General features: G+C 38.8%; 1 long non-coding RNA gene across 2 annotated transcripts in view; it reads right to left on the reverse strand.

Annotated features, from left to right (window-relative positions):
• The window catches only part of LOC149122007 (uncharacterized), a 102,725-nt gene that overhangs the window by 44,401 nt on the left and 37,688 nt on the right, over positions 1-20,636 (reverse strand). The window contains exon 3 of one of the 2 annotated variants that reach the window (XR_016221662.1): positions 9,909-10,115. The exons of the other annotated variant lie outside the window; for it this stretch is intronic. This is a non-coding gene — a long non-coding RNA (uncharacterized LOC149122007). Of the gene's footprint in view, positions 1-9,908; positions 10,116-20,636 lie in introns of those variants that run through there. 2 annotated transcript variants of the gene reach the window in all.

Below are 20,636 nucleotides of genomic sequence, written 5' to 3' on the forward strand. Positions count from 1 at the left end.
CTTGAGACAAAATCCCCCATCTGAGCGGACTCTCCAGAGGAAGGAGGATGACACTGGGACAGGGTCAGGATCAATCACGAAAATTCAACCTTTCTCTAGGGATTGACAAGATAACATCCCCACAGTCAGGAATTCGATTGTCTCCCTAAAAGGAAGCTCTTCAAGTCTCTCCGGCAGTGGATAAAGACAGCTGAAGGGGCACAAAGGGCGACTCACTGATTTCTGAGGACAAGGTGTCCTGAGGTGATGTGGAAGAATCACCACTTGGTGGAGGCTTAACGCGCTGAGGGCGCCCCCTAGAGCTTCCATGAGAGGAAAGCAAGGAAAAGGCGGCAGCTGCAGAGAGCAGGGTGCTGAGCAGAGGGAAGGAGAGGAAAATCTACCTTCAGTTATCTGGACACCCAGGCACCCCCTGTGCCTCTTGAACCCACAGCACACGCTTGTGTCAAGTGGTCTTGTTGTAACCTGCGCATCTTGTCCTGTTGTGACTTGATACAAACTATTTTAGGATCAGATTTTTTTTTTTTTTAAAGATTCATTCATTGATTTAAAAGAGCTACAGAGGGAGACAGAGAAAGAATCTTCCATCTGTTGATTCACTCTCCAGATGGGCCCAAATGGTCATGGCTGGGCCAGGTTAAAGAGCCAGGATCTCCATCCAGGTCTTCCACATGGGTATAGGGACCCAAGCACATGGACCACCTTTCACTGCTTTCCCAGTCAAATTAACAGAAAGCTGGATTGGAAGTAGAACAGCTGGGACACAAACCAGCACTGGCTAAGCCACAACACCAACCCCTTTGATCTGATTTTTCTTTTGTGGGTTGGAGAGCAGGACCATGGTGATCGTCCCTTGCCCAGCAGATGGGGGAGTAAACGAACTAAGATTGCAGAGCTGGGCAGTAGCAGATCCTCCTCTGCACATGCAACTGGCTACCAACTGCCCCTGCTGGCACCGGGACAGGGCTGGCCCTGGAGCACGCTCTGCAGGTGACTCCTGCTGCTGGGAGCCACAGTTGAGTTCTGTTCTGTCCAGGCTGCAAAGCCAGAGAGGGCCTAAGCTGTCCTGTTGCCAGCCCTAAATTGTTTCCTGGTTCTTTTCCCTACTCAGAATGGCTCAAAGTGGGAGGGGTCAGGAGTTAGATGGGGTTTTAGTCAGCAGCTATGTGTATACAGGAGAAGTGGAGGGAAATAGATGACAATTTCCAGGAATTGGGTCCAGGCCCCTTTCCTGTCCTTGTATGGTCAGGAAGATCCAGTCATGGTTGCCATGGGCAGAGGGTTTCATTATCATCATGAGAGTGTAAGGAGAAACAGGGAGAACTTTGACTTACTTCTGCTATCTTGGATTTGATAGGTGGATGTGGACTCTCCAAGCCACTTGCTTTCTGCTTTGCTCCTGTTAATCGAGTATAGCTGTGGTAAGGCAGCTAGGTCACAGGAAAATGACAGGTCCTTTAGTCATGAAAGCATCCCCCAGTAACATCATAAGTTTGTACTCTGAACTCCTGATATATAAAATCATTATTTTTAAAATTTGATATTCGAGCATTCATAGTCTGTATTGTTTTATTTCTTAAAAGACTAACAGGATGTTTTCGAGTTTATTTACCACACAAGCATTGTGTAGAGGCACTAACCATACCAGTTTTTCCATTCAATTCTAACTGTATATATGAAAGCTGCTTACCTCATTCTCTGATTAAAGTCCAAAACTGAGAGTAATTCCTCCTAATTGCTTACTTAATCAGTTGCTTTCTGACTTTATATTCTAATGAGAAGCACATTGAAAGGTCAGCAAACTTGTCTATAACCCATTCCACTAAATACGGGGAAATCCGTAGCTTTATGTTTTTATTAAAAACAAAGCATATAATCACAATGTGAAAAGTATTTATATCTATTCTTAAAAATGAGTTTGTGTTTCTTCATTTTTTGTTGGAACTTTAATTGGTATTTTTGTAAGACTATTCTATAAAGCAACTACATGACAAAGAAGACAATAGGTAGCAAGGATCCACATTGTTGAATACTTTCAGTCATCTGAAAGGGGAAAAGTTTTAGATATATTCTTAAATGCTGAATTTATACATCTGAAAATGGCTTTAAAAGTAACTGTTTTTAGTTGCAGTAGACCATGAAGTCATGAAAATGTGGACTCGTATTAAGAAATCACCTAAATTGGATTGAGAAATGAATAGGATTTTAATCATGTACCAATTTATTCCTTTCATGAAGAATCTTGACTCTATTTTCATTATAAAGTCAGCCATCTGTTCAAGCCAGCACTGGTTAGTCAGTGTTTAATGGTTAAGATTTAAATCTTGTCTTGATCATTTATCATCTTCATGATTGGTATCGAGTTACTTATCCTTATTGAACATCAGTTTTTATATGTAAATTTGGATAATGAATTACATGCTAGTACCTATCTCAGAGCACTAAATAATTACATGCTATCAAGTGCACTGTACGTGGTTATATAAAGAGAGAAGTTATAGCACTACTATCCCTTAAGTAGCGCTTTTCTTCAAAACGTTCCTTTATACTTACAATGAAATAGAAATACTTCTTTCGACTACTCCTCCACTCCTCTACATTCTTTCACACTCTATTAGTCATTTTATACCCAGCTCAATATTCTGGTTCCTATAATAAATACTTTTCTGCTCACTCACTTGAGTTTGTATTATTAATATTATATACTTAGAACTTTTGAAAGTTTTTTTCTAAGAATGATCTCTTATTTATATTTACTTGTCCCCTTCTGAAGTTATTTCAAGATTATGTTATCTACTTGAAAGGCAGACTTATAGTGAAAGAAATCTTTCATTTGCTGGTTCACTCTTCAAATGGCTGCAATGGGCTGGGCTATAGCCAGGAGCTTCATTCAGGTCTCCCACCTGGGTGCAGGAGCCCAAGGACTCAGTTCATCCTTTCCTGCTTTCTCAGGTGCACTAGCAGGGAGCTGGGTTGGAAACAGAGCAGTTGGAACTCAAACTAGTGTCCACACAGGATGTCAGAATTGAAGGGAGCAGCTCAACCTGCTGTGCCACAATGACAGTCCTCATGAAATATTTTTAATTATTTAATTGAAAAACAAAGTGACAGAAAGGGGAAGAGGCATGGAGAGATGGAGAAAAGCAAAGAAAGAAAAGAGAAGGGGAAGGATCTTTCATTTGCTGATCTATTTCCCAAATGCATGCAACAGCCAGCTGAAGCTAGGAGCCAGGAAATTCATCTGGGTCTCCCCACTTGAGTGATAGGAAATTTGGGTCATCATCTGCTGTCTCCTAGATATATTACCAGGAAGTTGAATTGGAAGTGGAGGTGCCAAGACTTAAATCAGCATTCTTAAATGGGATGCAGGAAACAAAGCAGCAGCTTAACCCACTGTGCCACAATGCCTACTGCCATTATTTCAGGTTTCAAAACTTTATTGCTTTCTTCTGAGTTTTTGTGCCTCTAATGAAAGCAATAAAATAGTGCCTGAGAAAAGTCACACATATACATTCATACATTATAGGTATATATACCAATAGGTCCATCACACCTCAGGTCCATCAAAGAGTAATCTAGGGGTCCCTGAATCCTACCTTAAATATGCTTGTGGAATATTTGTATTTCTGACTATCTCAAATGATATAACCTGATTTTGCATTAGAAGACTCCAATTTATTTTTGTTCAAGATTGCAGTAAAATGCGAGTATTAAATAAAACACGTTGAAGTACATTGAGAAGCTAATTTGAGTCAGGAAAATGGAGGCTGACGTTAGCTTGAAAAGACAGTACTAAAATCATAAGCTGTAAAGGAAATGTATTGTAAAATAAAGAAGTAGAGCCAGCGCCATGGCTCAATAGGCTAATCCTCCGCCTTGCGGCACCAGCACACCAGGTTCTAGTCCTGGTCGGGGCACCGGATTCTGTCCCGGTTGCCCCTCTTCCAGGCCAGCTCTCTGCTGTGGCCAGGGAGTGCAGTGGAGGATGGCCCAAGTGCTTGGGCCCTGCACCCCATGGGAGACCAGGAGAAGCACCTGGCTCCTGCCTTCGATCAGTGCAGTGCGCTGCCATTGGAGGGTGAACCAATGGTAAAGGAAGACCTTTCTGTCTCTCTCTCACTGTCCACTCTGCCTGTCAAAAAAAATTAAAAAATAATTTAAAAAAATAAAGAAGTAGAAAGTGCAGGGGCCAGCACTGTGGCAGGTTAAAGCCCTGGGCTGAAGTGCCAATATCACATATGGGTGCCGATTCTAATACTGGCTGCTCCTCTTCCGATCCAGCCCTCTGCGATGGCTTGGGAAAGCAACAGAAGATGGCCCAAGTGCTTGGGCCCCTGCACCCATGTGGGAGACGCAGAAGAAGCTCCTGGCTCCTGGCTTCAGATCAGCGAGGCCCCTGGCTTTGGATCAGCATAGCTCCCGCCGTTGTGGCCATCTGGGGAGTGAACCAGCGGATGGAAGACCTCTCTGTCTCTAACTCTCTCTGTAACTCTTTCAAATAAATAAGTCATTTTAAAAAAAAAAGAAACAAAGTGCTGTGGAAATTTTAAATTAAGTGGAAAAATAAACTATCAACTACGTTCTTATGTTAACAGTACAGAGAAAGAGGACCCTCCCATGGATGCCCCACAGTGGTGATGGATAGGATTTGAGGGTGTGTGTATTCATGATAGAAGGGTAAATCAAGGCAGTGAACAGTGAACACATGTAATTAATTCTTGGTTTCTGTATACTGAGTAAAATCAGCAGAGTCCAATCTCAGGTTCAGCACTTGGTGGGTCAATGTAAAACATCAACAATGATGTCTGATAAGTGAAGATATTGTAGGACTAACTTCTTGGCATGTAGAACAGGTCTATTATTGGCTATATTTTCTACAAGGTGATAAAGAAAATATCATTTATTTCCCATTATTCTATACCTGGCATAGCTTCCAGCACATAGTAAATGCTTAAAATATGTTGAGTAGCTTGATGTCTGACTGTGTCTGTGCGAAAATCTGCATAATTCTACCATACACTAGGAAAAGTTATTCAGCTTATTTCAGCATTACAAGGAACTTTATTATTAAAGGAAGGCGTGAGATTTCTGGAGATCAGTGTGAGAATGACAGTGAGGAACCAACAGGAGTGATGTGTAAAGAGCCTCCATAGCTAATGCACTCATGTGGAAAATTAACTGTTCCCTTGTTGAGGTCGTTACAACGACCTGGGCAGCTCAGGTAGGCTTCGTGCTGAGGCTGCGCAAGACGAAATTCAGAAACCTCAATTTTGTTACCAGCTTTCTGCCTTTTGACCTTTTGAAAAAGTCATTTCAGATCTCATTTTCTCTGGCTCTTAAATAGAATCATACTTGTCTATAAGGCAATTTTAAGATACTCAGATGAATGATGTTACACATGTTTAAATGCAATTCTCTACTGACTTACTGGAAGACATATATTTCTTTATTTGCAGAGTGTCATATCTTTTAATAGTTCTTCCATTGTAAAACGTCTGAAGATACTCATAATTACATTTTGCCAATATGTAAATTGAATAGAAGTTCAAATAACAGAAGAAACAAGAATTTCAGAAACTGAAGATAGTCAGTAATCCAGAAAGTTACAATGAACCAACACCGATAAATTCAAACATTCAATCTTAGACAAAAATACAGCAATGCCCACTCTAATTTGTGATAATAATAATATGTAATAACACTTAGTGCTGATTATGTGCAGGTACTGTTCTAAGTCTTTCATATATATACACAGTTATTCTCACAACATTTGAGGTACATAGTACTAGTGTATTGTGCACTTGAGGGATCCGACTGACAAAAGCACTATGCAGTACATTTAAAAGAAGTAAGTGGCAGAACCAAATGTTTCATCTCTAGATTAAGACACCAGTTGGCAGTCCCACATCATACTTTAGAGTGTCTGGGCTCAAATTTTGGCTACATTCCTGATTCTATTTTCCTGCTAGTTCATACCCTAGGAGGCAGCAGGTTATGGCTCAAGTAGTTCGGTCTCTGCCACCCATGTGAAAGATCTGGATCGAAGTCCCAGTTCCCAACTTCAGGCCCCAGCCCAGGGCCATTGCAGGCATTGGTGAGTGGATCAGCAGATGATAGCTAGTTCCCTCTCTCCCTCTTTCTTGCTCTCTTGCTCTCACTCTCCCTCCTCTGACACTCAGAAGTTAGATAAATTAGTATGTTTTAAAAAATTCTCAGAGCCAAGATTAAAACCTGGGAAAAATGGATTCAGTCTCTGACTTGTACCCCTTTTCTATGCTATATATCTGGTTGCTGAATAGCCAAATAACCACTAAGTCAAAATTCCAAGAAGTTCTCTCTCAAACATTACTACCAACTTACTTAAACTTTATTAAAATTTGGTTAAAAATCTTTGTTTTTTGATACATGAAATTGCATATATCTAATTTTTATAATTTTCAGGGATTGAGCTTTATATTAGTTACATGAAAAAGATGAATAGGACAGTGCTGGTTTGTCATTTTCCACACTATAAACAGAAAAGGGATATCTCATATCCTAGTAACATTATAAGATGTTGAAGGCCAAAACAGTAAGATATTTACTAAAATAACTAATGTCGCCCAATTGTCTAAGACTTATTGATTGATATGACAGTATAGAATAGGGCTTGAACTTTGAGAAAAGTAATTGACATTTCCATAAAAATTGCTGTTATTTAAAATAACCTGTTTCAACTATAAGTTCCACTTACTTTTACTTAACACAAGCATTTCAATCAACAGCACTTCACATTTGAAAAATGTTCAGTAACAATCAAAATGTTTTAATGGATGATATATTAATACATGATTCAAAACATAGCTAGCCCCAAACCTTTGCAGCAGCTCAGTGTATATTCACTGGATTTGGAGAAGGAAGATATTATCAGATTGCCAGGTCTCCATCAGCAACTAATCCATAGCCACAAATCTCTCCTCGTAATTACAGCTTGGCCCTGCTCCGCTAAGATACTTTCACAGATTTAAAGGAAAACTTATTCTTGTGAGCACATCTCAACAACTTCTTAGAAATGTATTTCCTAAATGAATCTGTGAGTAGCCTTTGCTGTAGTGCTTATGGATTTTTGTTCTCTATACTCTAATGGGTGGCGCATATTACTGCCATAGATCGTACTTTCTAAATGACTTCCCCAGCTCAAGGACCCTGGTCTCAGCAAAACATCACATTATTTCTCATCTAGTTTCCCTTGTGCAGGATGAAAAAGGTGTTTAAGGAAATAATTTCACCAAAATTGTTTTTTTAAAAACCATAAATTCTGCATATATTATTTTACATTCCAAGTTATGCCAAAGTATGTTGTGATGGCGAGGCCAAGGCAGCTTTGGCTGGCTGACAAGGTCACAGCAGAGGGTCTGTCTCAGCAAGGCTTGAGAATGACAGCTGTGGTCCTCTTGGTGGTTTTAGGTTTGTTGGAACTGCACTCTGCATAAGAAAGCTGCAACTTCCTGGTGGTCCTGCTAATGATTGCTGTATTTCTAATTGTAGGGAAGAGTGCTTAGTCTCGTAATCCCCAAAATGTCCATTGCTTTGTAGAATTTTAATCAAGCAGAATGTTAGTGTAGGAGAAGGGGTTGATGCTTTTCACAAGGGTGATCTGTTTGTGGAAAAGAATTAAAAGGCAACAGGCTCCCTGGTATATACGTCCCACTAGAACAAAGATAAATGTTATTAAAGCTTTAATTCAATATGTGCTACAAATACAACAATGGTTAGGATGTCAAAACTGTAGAATAGATCTAAGTGAAACCTTAGCCAAGTGCAATAAAGAAATTAAAGAGTTATAGTAAGAACTGCAAAAGAGGGAATACATTTTAAACAGGGCCTGCCTTGAACACTGGGGCTTCTAGTAAAGATTAGGTTAGGAAGGTGATATTCTAGCTTGTGTAACCCATTTCTGCATAGCTAGACAGCACTCCAGGCCTTGGCTTGTGCGGGCAGCCTATTATCTCGCACCTGTCTGTGACTGTAACCCATGCTCTGAAAATGCCCTTGAAAATCAAAGAAATTGTAACTAGATGAAAATGAACAACAGGCTTGTTATTGCAAGAATAAAGAATAATTATGTGACATATGATATAAAAAAAAAAAAAGTCTGGTGCTTGAGAACCAGAGCCATGCCTTCAGCCTTGCTATGAGTGTGTCTCTCATTTATTCCTGTGCTGACACCTCTCACACCTTTGAGAACCCTGGACTGGCTGGAGTTGGACTCCAGCATTATGTGACTTTCCATTTTTGAAACCTTGTAGGCAGGGAAAAAATTCTACTGCTCACTCCTTCCAACTCAACAAACTGCATACAGCTATTTACTTGTGATCATGCACAACTCGTTAGAAATGAGCTATGATCAATATAATTAACCAAAATTATGTGTGTATTTGGCTATCAAAGGCTATAATTTGTGTTTAAGATAGTTCTTATGTAGTTGGACATATTTGAGAAGCTGGGCATCACAAGTTTTAAGAAACCTAAATTGAAATGTGAGACACAGGCATTGGTCTTCCTGAAATAATATGCCATATGGTAGACAGCCATTTATTCTCTTACTTCAGTTATAGACTATTTGATTATCATAGTACACTGGAACTAGAAGACTAGGATTCTAAAAAGTAATTCATTCATGATGTGAGATTACAAATTGTAGACATTCAGCTCAGTCACGTAGAGGTATAAATGTTTGATAATTTTATGCTTAAAGGAAAAAATACTCAATATGTATTAAATACTCAATAACTATGAACAGGTTAACCTAATAAGATACCTAGGAGTAATAGACACAGGAATGTGATTTAAATACAGACAGCAATTTAGGTACCTGTCATGGAAGACAGATTTTGTTTTACAAGGAAAAGATGGAATAAGCTGTATGTCGCAGCACAAAATAAAATAGCCATGGGATCTGAATTCTCTACAGAGGCCTCCATACTAGCCTAAGTATTTACTTCTGCTCTACGAACAGGGACCTATCAGAGCTTTCAATTCTGTTAACTGGGAAAAGCGATACACCTTTTTGCTTTTATTAAACATTAAAATTTCATACAAGTAAGGCAGATAGATTTAACACTTGTGGGTTTTTCTACCAGAATGACGACTGTGAAAAATACTAATAAACAAGTTCAAAACAACTCTCTAGGCTCCTTTGCTAATTTCTACCATTTCAATTTAACAAGCCTTGATTTTTTTAGATTAGATAATACTAGCCTTTCGAGTATAATATGCAAATATTCTTAATGTGATCTTTCAATGGACATGTTGAATAGCTTGCACACAATTATCCTTAACTACAGTGAAATTAAAAGTGTCAGTTTCTGCAGTAGATAAAGTTCTTCAGGAAGGGACTGGTGGATCGGGTTGTTAGTAGACTTCATGATTTTTTGCTACATGTGCTAGTTATGTTTTCTTTTAAAATACAGTTCTGCAATTATCTCAAGAGAAGTTTCTTTGGTGTACTACAATGTGGAGTTTATCTGCTCACAGAATGGGCAAGCACAGTATGTCTTGGTTAAATCTATCATATTAGAAATTTAGAAAAATTTCATAGAATTAAAACATCTGAGTTGAACTCCAGTTATACCGCTTAAAGCTAAATAACATAGGCTAATTTTTCTCAAGAAATGACACTTAAATAGGTAATCATGATTTTCAGTTGTAAGAATATATGAGAAAGCCTACTTCTAACTCTAAAGTGCTAAATAAATGTATAATGTTATTATGGAGGATATGAGTTTATACACAAAACTCCCACTTTCAACCATATTTAATAAAATACATTTCCTTAGCACAAATAATTTTGCTATGAGATGTATTCATTCATGTTAAAGAAGTTTTAAAAGCACTAAGATTTAGTTTTTTTTTTTTTTTAAGATATATTTATTTATTTGAAAGGCAGTTAGAGAGACAGAGGCAGGGAGAGAGAAGTCATCCATCTGCTGGTTCACTCCCCAAATGGCCACAACAGCTGGAACTGTGCCGATCCAAAGCCAGGAGCCATGAGATTCTTCCAGGTCTCCCACGTGGGTACAGGGGCCCAAGGACTTGGTCCATCTTCTACTGCTTTCCCGGGCCATAGCAGAGAGCTGGATGGGAAGTGGAGCAGCCGGGTCTCTGTTTGGAATGCCAGCACTGTAGGTGGCAGCTTTACCCACTATTCCACAGCCCGGCCCCAAGATTTCTTTATTTAATATTCAAGCATCACTCAGCTCTTTCACAATTTCACAAAGTCAGGAGGCAATGAATTAATATAAATTCATCTTTGATACAAAATTTGTATATGCTAAAAATAAAGAAAACTGATATCTATCAAAATTATTTGGTGGGCCAAAGTATTAAGCAAACTATTTTCAAAATTATGATTTCTCTTAAAAAACATTAGTAGCTTGTTCATCCATAGGAAGAAAACATGGATAGTGAGGTAAAACTCTTAACACTACCACAGAGAATTAGCTTTTTCAAAACCTAAAAACTATTTGCATAGTAAGAACACAGTTGGTGAGTATTCTAAACCACAAACTAGGGCATGCTAAAAATTGGGCTCAAAAATTTACTGTACTTTTTTCTATGTTTCATGTAAATATAGAAACCTCATAAAAAAACAGACCAATGCTCTATACTATACAATGAAGGTATTCACTTTAGAGCTACCTATCTTAGAGAACAGGACTGAAGTCAAACTACAACTAGCTGAGGTTTACCTTTTGGTTTCAATGTAGTACTTAAGACTTGTATTCAGACAGGAAGTCAATCATGGTCTTAGAGGTATGCTGTCTTTGAGACTAGTAGACTTGCACCCAGAGGTAAAGATGTGATATTTACTCTTTCAGAAAAACACAGGATAAAGCAAAGTGAATAAAGGGTGTGCTGGTGTATTTCCCTTTATTTCCTCTGATTTCCAAAGGCACTGAAGATTAACCTCGCAAGTGAAGCATCATGTGGTAAACAGTTTTTCTTTGCATCCTGTACACTTCTCCAGACTGCGTAGGAGTCTTTGCTACTGTGACCATTTTGGTGTGACTCCTCACACTAATGACACTGGAGTGGGGTCCTTACTACTTTACCAGGACCTCCCTAACCAATGTTTCCTATTCTCTGTGTAAAAAAACAAACAAAATACAGGCGGAAATTTCACCCAAAGGTCAAGATGCCAGTTGAGTTGCCCACACCCCAGATAAAAGTACCTGGGTTTGATTCCTGGTTTCAGCTCTTGACTCCAGCTTCCTGCCAATGAAGGCCATGAGAGGCAACAGTAATGGCTAAATTAGTTGATTTCCTGCCTCCTGGGCAGGAGATCTAGGTTTGGCTCCAAGCTCCTGGCTTTGGTCTTGACTCAGCCCCACATTGTGGACATTTGGGGAGAGAACCAGCTGATGGTCGCTTGCTTTCTCTCTCTGTGTGTGTGTGCATATGTGTGTGTGTGTCTCCTCAAAAAATGTTTAAAATGTGATATGGTACTATATTTTTAAGAATGGACACATTACACTGTCCTGAAAACTTTTTATAGAAGTCTTCAAAGTTTTCTCCAAAGATCATCAATATGGATTCCTGATAATATGATAGACAAATCAAGGAAATTTCTTTAGAAGGAGAATGCATGCCCTTCCATCTGGGACACATATTTTGTCACATATGCAGTGCAGGTTTCATTTTTCATCCTGTGCAATGAAATAATGATCTACTGAGTTATTTAAGTAAGTATCTATTGACTTACCTATCTGAGCTCATCCAGAACAATTAAGGGTTACTTGATAAATAAAACTTCACAATGTAAGCTACCTTAATAATACTGACACAGCTTTTTCTAAGTCATGAGATATATTATGATTGAAATAATTATCTACTAAATTGCACTGTTGAACATCTTTTCCTTTTTTTTCTTGAGATATTTCCTCCCTCAGAAGACAGGATCTTAGGTTGATCTCATAAATTGATCACGGTTTCAAGGGATGATGATTAAGTTTCAAGATTTCAGTAATAGAAACAAAAGAAATTCATATTTTTATCACCATTCTCCCTGCATATGTACAATCCAATGAACTTTATTTATATTGTGATCTCTCACAAATGATTTTCAATACCTTACTGTAAATATTTCAAGTACCACAACTAACACAGGGAGAGAAAAAGCTATACACCATAGAAAAACTGAGAGGGATTTAGTTAGTTAATTTTGAAATCATGATCTGTTTCATTACTCATGATTGATAAAAGGATGTAAGTGGAAAGCGTGAGAGTAAAATTTAATTTCTGTAACTGAAATGGAAAGCTGGTATTTTTAGGGAAGTAGTAGACAATATTTTCCATAAGAGTTGGCCATCTGAATAACGGTGTACATAGATTTCTAGTGAATAATTCAACCTAGAGAAATCTCAATTGCAGAGGCCAAGAACTGTCATTTTTCTGTATTGCACACATCATAATTTGATAGGTGAAACTTTTGATAGGATACTAGCACAATTTTCAGACATGAATCCTAGTTTGCGATTTCCTATACTCAGCTATTTTAGGGAAGGGAAGAGCCCAAAAATGAAATAGGCAATAAGCACAAATCAACAAGCAGATAAAATAAACAGCAAAAAACTTTTTCAAAAATCTACCTACCTAAGATGCCTGTTCTATTTTTCTCTATATTTTTCCCAGGAGATATCTTGGAGCACTCATGAGAGTTGTTAAGCACAGAAAGATGAGTATAAAAGGGTACTTTGAAATGTTCATGGAAAAATGAAATTAAAATGGTAATTTTGTGCAAAACATTTTGAAATACATGCAGATTTTCCATAATGCATATTTTCCATGTGTTTTTTCAACACCCTGATATGCATGAATTTCCGAGTATAAACTTTTAATTCTATTTTCAAAAACCTTTTTCAAGTACCGTTGTACACTTGTAGATACAATTAGAGGATGGTTATTTTAACTTTTAGATGAGATGACACTTGTTGCATCCCCACTGGTGGGCAAAACTTGCTTCTCTCTTGATCTTCTCTATCATGTTTGAATGGACTATTTATTGCTGACATTTTGATTGATTCAGAAATCACTGGGAAATAAAACTACAAAGTAACTTTCCAGCATTGCCATTCCCACCTATTTGAAGATTTAACAGAAAACTTGACAGAGAAAACAAGGCATAATCGGTAGTACGCAGTGGCTTCATTTTAAACAAATTATTACCAATGGTAGCAGGCTACAAGATTCCAGAAGAGGCAAAACATTGGTAGATGAAAGGCCATGGTACTGATTTGCCAAATGGCAACTGCAGTTGTCTAGCAGGCAGCATGAAGCTCTTCCAGAGGTACCTAACAGTGCACACTCAGGAAAAGGGCAATTGCAAGGCTTTCAATACCAAACAGAAAATAAATGAATCGGAAATAAAAAACCTCTATTAGAGTTTTCAAAACAAGTAGCTATCTTTTGATTTCCCTGAGAATACTGCAATACTTCTAGTAGACACCAGGTGTCTGTGCTTTATCATTAGAGAAAAAGTGGTACAACGCCACTTAGGACCACAGACATGGAGTCTAAGTAGAATGCTTTGGTACACATGGATCTATAGCTACAGCAAATTAATCACGATACACCATGTAATGAAGTAGATTGATGCTAATGCAGAGGCTGTGGCATCAAATGTTAGCCTCACGTGGTTGCCTCCAACTGGATAGCTATGCAAACTGAGATGCAGTTCAGAGTGAGTGTTGTGTAATTCTACCTAATAAACTACTTAGATAATGTTTGTTTTCTTTTCAGTGACCATGAATACAATGGATTAGGAGATAAGAAAAAACAAGGGAGGAAAATTTTGACAAAGAAATCTAATATTCATTTTTTTGCTCCTCATCTCATTAAACCTGTGATTAGTAAATGAGGTACTGGCTGAGGGCACTTACCCCCATTCCTTATAGGATTCTGAGGCCCTGATATTCAATGAGGCAAGGCAGTCTACAGGTGGAAACCATGAGATTCACTGAAACACCTCCAAGTATTCCCTTAACTGTTTCTGGATGAAAGGAAAATTATATAATCACAAAATAAAAATAGGTCTTCAAGAATTTGCACCATGTGGAGCCTGTGTTGGGGTACAACGGGTTACGCTGCTGCAGCATCTGTTAGCACTGGTTTGAGTCTCCACTGCTCCAATTCTGATCCAGCTCTCTGCTAATGCGCCTGGGAAGGCAGTGGAGCATGGCTCAAGTGCTTGGGCCCCTTTCACCCATGTGGTACTTATAGAAGAAGTTCCAGGCTCTGACTTCTGTCTGGCCCAGCCCTGGCTGTTGTGGCCAATTGAGAACTGGGACAGCAGATGGAAGGTCTATCTCTTCCCTCTCTCTGAAACTCTGTTTTTCAAATAAATGAATCATTTTTAAGAAAGAATTTGCACTATGTCCATTCCACTGTGTAAAGAACCCTATCTAACTCAGGTCCTTCTAGAAGAAAACAGATAGATGTGATATATAGTGAACATGGCTGTAATGGATTTTCTTCCTTGTGAATTGTAGCACAAAAATCATGAAGTCGTAGAAGGAGGATTTACAGCAAATAGGGTCTATGTAAATTTATCACTTCATTTCTTCATCTATAATATATACAAAGCACAGGTGGTAATTAGCATGATAGGTATTACACATTGGTATGACAAAAATAACATTAAGTAGTAGTTACATAGTAGTTGACATGTGTGTGTATTTGTTGTAGGGACTTCCTCCGGAAAGAGTTTTCGTAAAGTATCAACAGTGGGGTAAAAGGAATGGGATTCCACATGTTCTCCTACTTGCCTACCCAGCTTCCCTTTTCATCTTGATTGTGCCTCTGTGAGCTCATCCTAATGTATTGTGGCAAGCTATTCCTTTAATGTCTGGTTTCCAGTTGGATTTTTTCAATGGAAGGCAAGAAGATTAGATAATGACATAAAAATACAATTAGAGTATTCTTTTTCCTTTCTGTAGTGTTATAGCTCTATCTCCCTAGCAGAGGCCACAACTTCCTTTTCACAATCAGAGGGTAGTTTTTCCAAATTTTTATAACCTTCATAGGAGTAGTCATAGTTCTTCCCTGTGGTAACCCTGGAGGTATACCTTATTGGTTTCCAATATTCAGACACCTCTGAAGTCTACTACCTGTTGCTATGACACCAATATAACAAGCTGAAGAAAAATAATAGTTGAAACGTTATCCTTTTCCATAATAAAGAAATAACACTTCATCTGGCTAGATTGTGTTTTCCATAGATTACCACTTGCATATTTTGTATTTCTAAGTCTTTGCTTTGCTTTTAAATTTAAAAATTGAAAAATGGCACATATAAAATAAGTGTGAAATAATAAAAAAAAATTAGGAAACAAAACAGCCAAAGTCCAATCTAATCACCCGTACTTTTCACTATTAACACCCTGCATCCTCCTGGCACTTCTTATACACAAGGGGAAAAAAGCTGTTATTGTAGTACTTCAGAACTTTTTTTTTCCCTATGTGTTTGGCTGTTGCAGGTAACAATTTACCACAAATTTAGTGAAATTAAACATCCATCTCTCTAGGTCAGAAGTCTGGCATGAGTTTTTATTCAGAATCTCAAAGTAAAATCAAGGCATCAATCAAGTTTATTCTGATCTAGAGGTTTTTTTTTTTTTTTTTTTTTTTGACAGGCAGAGTGGACAGTGAGAGAGAGAGAGACAAAGGTCTTCCTTTGCCATTGGTTCACCCTCCAATGGCCACCACGGCCAGCGCACCACGCTGATTCGATGGCAGGAGCCAGGTACTTATCCTGGTCTCCCATGGGGTGCAGGGCCCAAGTACTTGGGCCATCCTCCATTGCACTCCCTGGCCACAGCAGAGAGCTGGCCTGGAAGAGGGGCAACCGGGACAGAATCCGGCACCCCGACCAGGACTAGAACTCGGTGTGCCGGTGCCACAAGGCAGAAGATTAGCCTACTGAGCCGCGGCACTGGCCGATGTATTTTTTTTTTTTTTATTTCCAGATTTAACATTATTGTTTGTGGCATTTTTGGTATGATCGATTTTTTCAGAGTTAATTTGCATGAAAAAATAAAATTTTCTTTTATATTTTTTCTTTTGATTTTATAGTAAAAAAAATCTGTGAATGAGAGAAAGAAATCCATATATGCATGCATGCATTCATGTTGTTGCCTGAGTATATATATTCCCCTTTATTGCATGTCATAATCACTGTTAGAATGCTATGTAGGTGTTAAGAATTTATCTTAAATTTGTATACATTTAATTAATCTATTGGTATAAACACATACTCTTTGTGTGGCATTCTAAACATCGACTAACAACCTGGTTCCTTCTCTTAATACATTTTAAGGTATTTTTATTTTAATGAATACAGTACTATTTTTAACACATGTATGCCATTTCATTGAATGAATCTGACATAATTTACTCATTACCCTATAAAACTTAAATATTTCCAATCTTTTGCTCCTACATATTTCTATGTGCTGGTGATTTTCTTTTGGTATAATCAACTGCTATAATGTTTATTTTACAAAACACAAATATGTATTACAAACTACTAATATTTGTTATTTTGGAGATTATGATGGCATTTTCTTCATGCAAATATTCTTTATTTTACCATTTCCAAATTTTTTAATAGCAAATAAAAATTAAATTTTAAAAATTGGAGGTTTTTCAAGTAAAATAGTGACTGAACATATACATTTAATAAATCAAGGCTTAAAACCCTCTTAAAGTCACAGAAAATATGTTTCTTAAAGTCATCAGTGCACAATGATAAAAAGAACAGGAGAAGAGACAAGAGCAAGTAGAAAGTAATTGGAAAAGATGGTGCATGTGCAGAAGTCAACAAATCCAGAAGAACCGATAAAGCCAAGACATGCAGTGATGGGAAAAGCTAAGGAACAGAATACTTATTTGGCAGATCCCTGTAAAAGACTCAGGAATGGGTGGCGTCTCCTACAAGAAGTGTATGTGTATGTGGAAAAAGTCTTGGTTTAAGGGATCCAACTTCCATGATACTCAACCAAAATCCGATTCACACGTGCCCTGCCTGAGGGGATTCATACACTGAAGGTGGTAAAGTCGTGTTTGGAGTGATGGAGAGTATGAATGAGTTAATAACAACATTGTGTGGAAACCAGGCGGGTCTACGAATATTTGCATAATAAATGTTGGTCTTCCTACTTGCTTTATCCATACATTCACAGAATTCAGACAACTAACCCTAAACTTTTTTTTTTTTTTTTTTTTTTTTTTTTTTGACAGTGAGAGAGACAGACAGAGAGAAAGGTCTTCCTTTTTGCCGTTGGTTCACCCTCCAATGGCCCCCGTGGCCAGCGCCCGCGCTGATCCGATGGCAGGAGCCAGGTACTTATACTGGTCTTCCATGAGGTGCAGGGCCCAAGTACTTGGGCCATCCTCCACTGCACTCCCTGGCCACAGCAGAGAGCTGGCCTGGAAGAGGGGCAACCGGGACAGAATGCAGCGCCCCGACCGGGACTAGAACCCGGTGTGCTGGCGCCACAAGGCGGAGGATTAGCCTAGTGAGCTGCGGCGCTGGCCCCTAAACTCTTAAAGAAACACATTAGAGCTCTTGGAAATTTGGCCAGAACAAGATCAAATAAAAATACTAAGTGGAGACCTCAGTGAAGTCTGAAACCTTTCCTTAAGTCTCCAGATAAGTAACTGTCTTCAAGAAATTGGTATTAGCTTTGTGACACTGAGTATAGACCCTAGACAAGCTACCTGCATTTCTGATCTTCAAAACTGAACTCAGTAAGTACTATTTTAACCACGAAGTGTGTGGCAACTTGTGACGCAGCAAGAAAAAATGCACACACGAAAGACTTTAAAAATCTGTATTTGCCTCCAGCATTCCTCTGAGAAGCATCTGAAAATGTGCACTACCCTATCCACGTTGAACCAGGTTCAGGCTTCAACCACTTTGAAGAAAACAGTAAGTTACAAAGAATGCATAAAATGAGATTCAAGACAGAAGCCAGCAAAAGGAAACTCCAAGATAGTAAGTCAAGCGAGATGACAGGACAACAACTGTTTGCCAGACTGGAGCAGGAGAGAGGATCCCAGGAGAATTCTCCTCAGTTAGACTGGTTTGATGGAATCAATCCCTAACTTCCAATTTGAGCATACTAGGAGATTTAGACAATGGGCAGAGAATTTAGCATTAAGTGAAAAACAAAACAAAGTAGGCAAGCTCCCTCTTCTGCCCCTCAAAACTGGGATGATTAGAAATTCCAGGGGAAAAACAAATCAAAGCAGGAAATTTTTAAGTGTTCATAGTAAAATAGATGGCTAGGCATGGACTAATACTTACACAGTGTCAATAATTACATCTTAGAATCAATATTTTGATTATGTAATAATACGAATATTGGAATTGAGATAACCAAAATTGCAATTTAACTAGAGTAAATATTTGTGGAAGGGGAGGCTATGTAAGTTAGGGTGGTTTAGGGGCTTCAAAAAAGGCTGAAAAATTTCTATATTCTCATTTTCTCTAGCAGGAAAAAACCATTAATGCCTAAAATGTACATATAAATCAAGAAGTAGTTAAATTGTATGTTATTTGGAAATACGAAGGTAAGTACTGGAACTAGTTGGAGTTGAAAGCAGTAGCCTCAGATTAGGACATTTGGGGTGTTTAGATAAAATATTTTATTAAGAGTCTTTGTTGAACTATTTGACTCCCAATTTATACTGTTGACAAATATAACATGTCGCTCCCCCTCTTCATGGAGGAACGACACTAAACCCTGCCTAGGCTTCATATCCGGCACCATTATGTCGCTCCCCGTCTTCGTGGAGGAACGACACAGGACCCTGCACTGTTCTTTCGTCTGCTCGGCCCTCCCCGGGTTTGCTGCTGGTTCTTCCCGGGTTGGCTGCTATCCCTTCCACCTCCGTGGAAGGGCAGTTCCCCCTGGCCACATTCCCCACTTCCGCGGGGGAGCGGCACACCGCTGGCCGGCTCTCTCGGGGGCTGCACAGGTGTTCCCCTTAGATGTTCCTCGTGCATGCCGTCTCTCTCCTCCTTTATAGTCCTCTTCCACCAATCCCAACTCTGCTACCCACACGCCGAGTACGCTGCTCTCCTCCAATCAGGAGCAGGTCCCACAGTTTATTGGTTGAACTGGAGGCAGCTGTGTAGAAGCTGTTTCCCTTCTCAGCGCCATATTGTGGGAGAGCAGATGCATAGAATAAGTCTTAATTCCAGTAACTTAGTCTAGTCCGAGTTGCTCCCAGTTGCTCCCCACAATAACATTATTTTTTTAACAATGGAAAGAGACACACAGACAGAAGACATCTTCCTTTTGCAGTTTCATTCTCCAAATACCTGTAATAATCAGGGCTGTGCCAGTCTGAAACCAGGAATCTGGATGTCAATCTGGGTCTCTCATTTTGGTGGCAAGGCACCAAGTATTTGAGCTATCGACCACTGCCACCCAGGGTATGCCTTAGTAGGGAGCTGGATCAGAAGCAGAGTAGCCGAGACTTGATCCAGACCCTCCTGTTACCAGTCAACAGGTCCTCCTACTGACATCCACACTATTGCTATGCTACAAACTCTGAATTTATCTTTTGAGGAAGAGAACATTGATTATTACATCATGATTATATTCCTGTAAGGACAAAGGGGCAGAACACGTTGAAGTCCAAAATCCGCCTTTCAGAAAGGGGTTTGGGAATTTATGGAGTTAGGGTAAATAGGATGTAACTGGGCAAAACAAAATAACAGACATGATAGGTGGAGATAGTCTTTTGAGCCTGCACCTTGACAAATCATGCGTTTCCTTGTATTGCATGTTCAAATATGACTGCTGAGATGTGCCATTTAGCATGATAATGAACCTTAAGGTAACTCTCTAGGCAATTTCAGTGGATCCGCACAGGCTCCAGTTTCAATGCTGGCTGCAGGCTGTTCTGCCTGGCTTTATCAGTGACCCCAGAAAGACAGCTCAGCATATTTTTAGCAAAAACAATTATGGGATTCTAAGTTACTATGCAACAGCCAGGTAAATGACTATTATAGGTTGTCAGCGGGTTGGGTAACCAAGGGCAGCTTGCAGTTAACAAAGGGAGGAGGATCCTTTGTTGCCCACAGCTTCCCTCTGATACAGGATGCCAGCCTCCCAAACACAACATACTGCTGCAACAAATGCCTGCCCACAAATATTTTAATCATGAAAACAATATTTATTTTTAAAGAAATGTTACTAGTAGTTATCATTATGCAAAATAGTTAAGAAATATAGGGTAACTTACGAAGTAATGACTTCCCTATCTGACTAAAGTGTAATCCTGAGCCCCAGTATTATTTTTGTTTGTTTTTCCACTAGGATGTAATTATTTGTAATGTTACTTGTTTTCAGTTTGGCCTCTTTTTATCTTTATGAGTGTTTCTTGTATATCTTCAAGAAATTCTATCCTGGAAATACACAGACCATATGCGAAAAGATAACCCTTTCTTTCAAAAGATGCTTTCTAGCATGCCACCTAGAAAAGACAAAAGATAAGACAAAATGGACAAATCACTTAAAGGTATACAATATCTGTATTTAAGTATTCCCACCTAAAACCACTTTCTTAAATGGAAATTCTTCCTA

Source organism: Oryctolagus cuniculus, chromosome 15 (genome assembly GCF_051225735.1).
Source record: "Oryctolagus cuniculus isolate XC-2025 breed Fujian yellow rabbit chromosome 15, ASM5122573v1, whole genome shotgun sequence".
In the NCBI taxonomy this organism is placed as follows: domain Eukaryota; kingdom Metazoa; phylum Chordata; class Mammalia; order Lagomorpha; family Leporidae; genus Oryctolagus; species Oryctolagus cuniculus.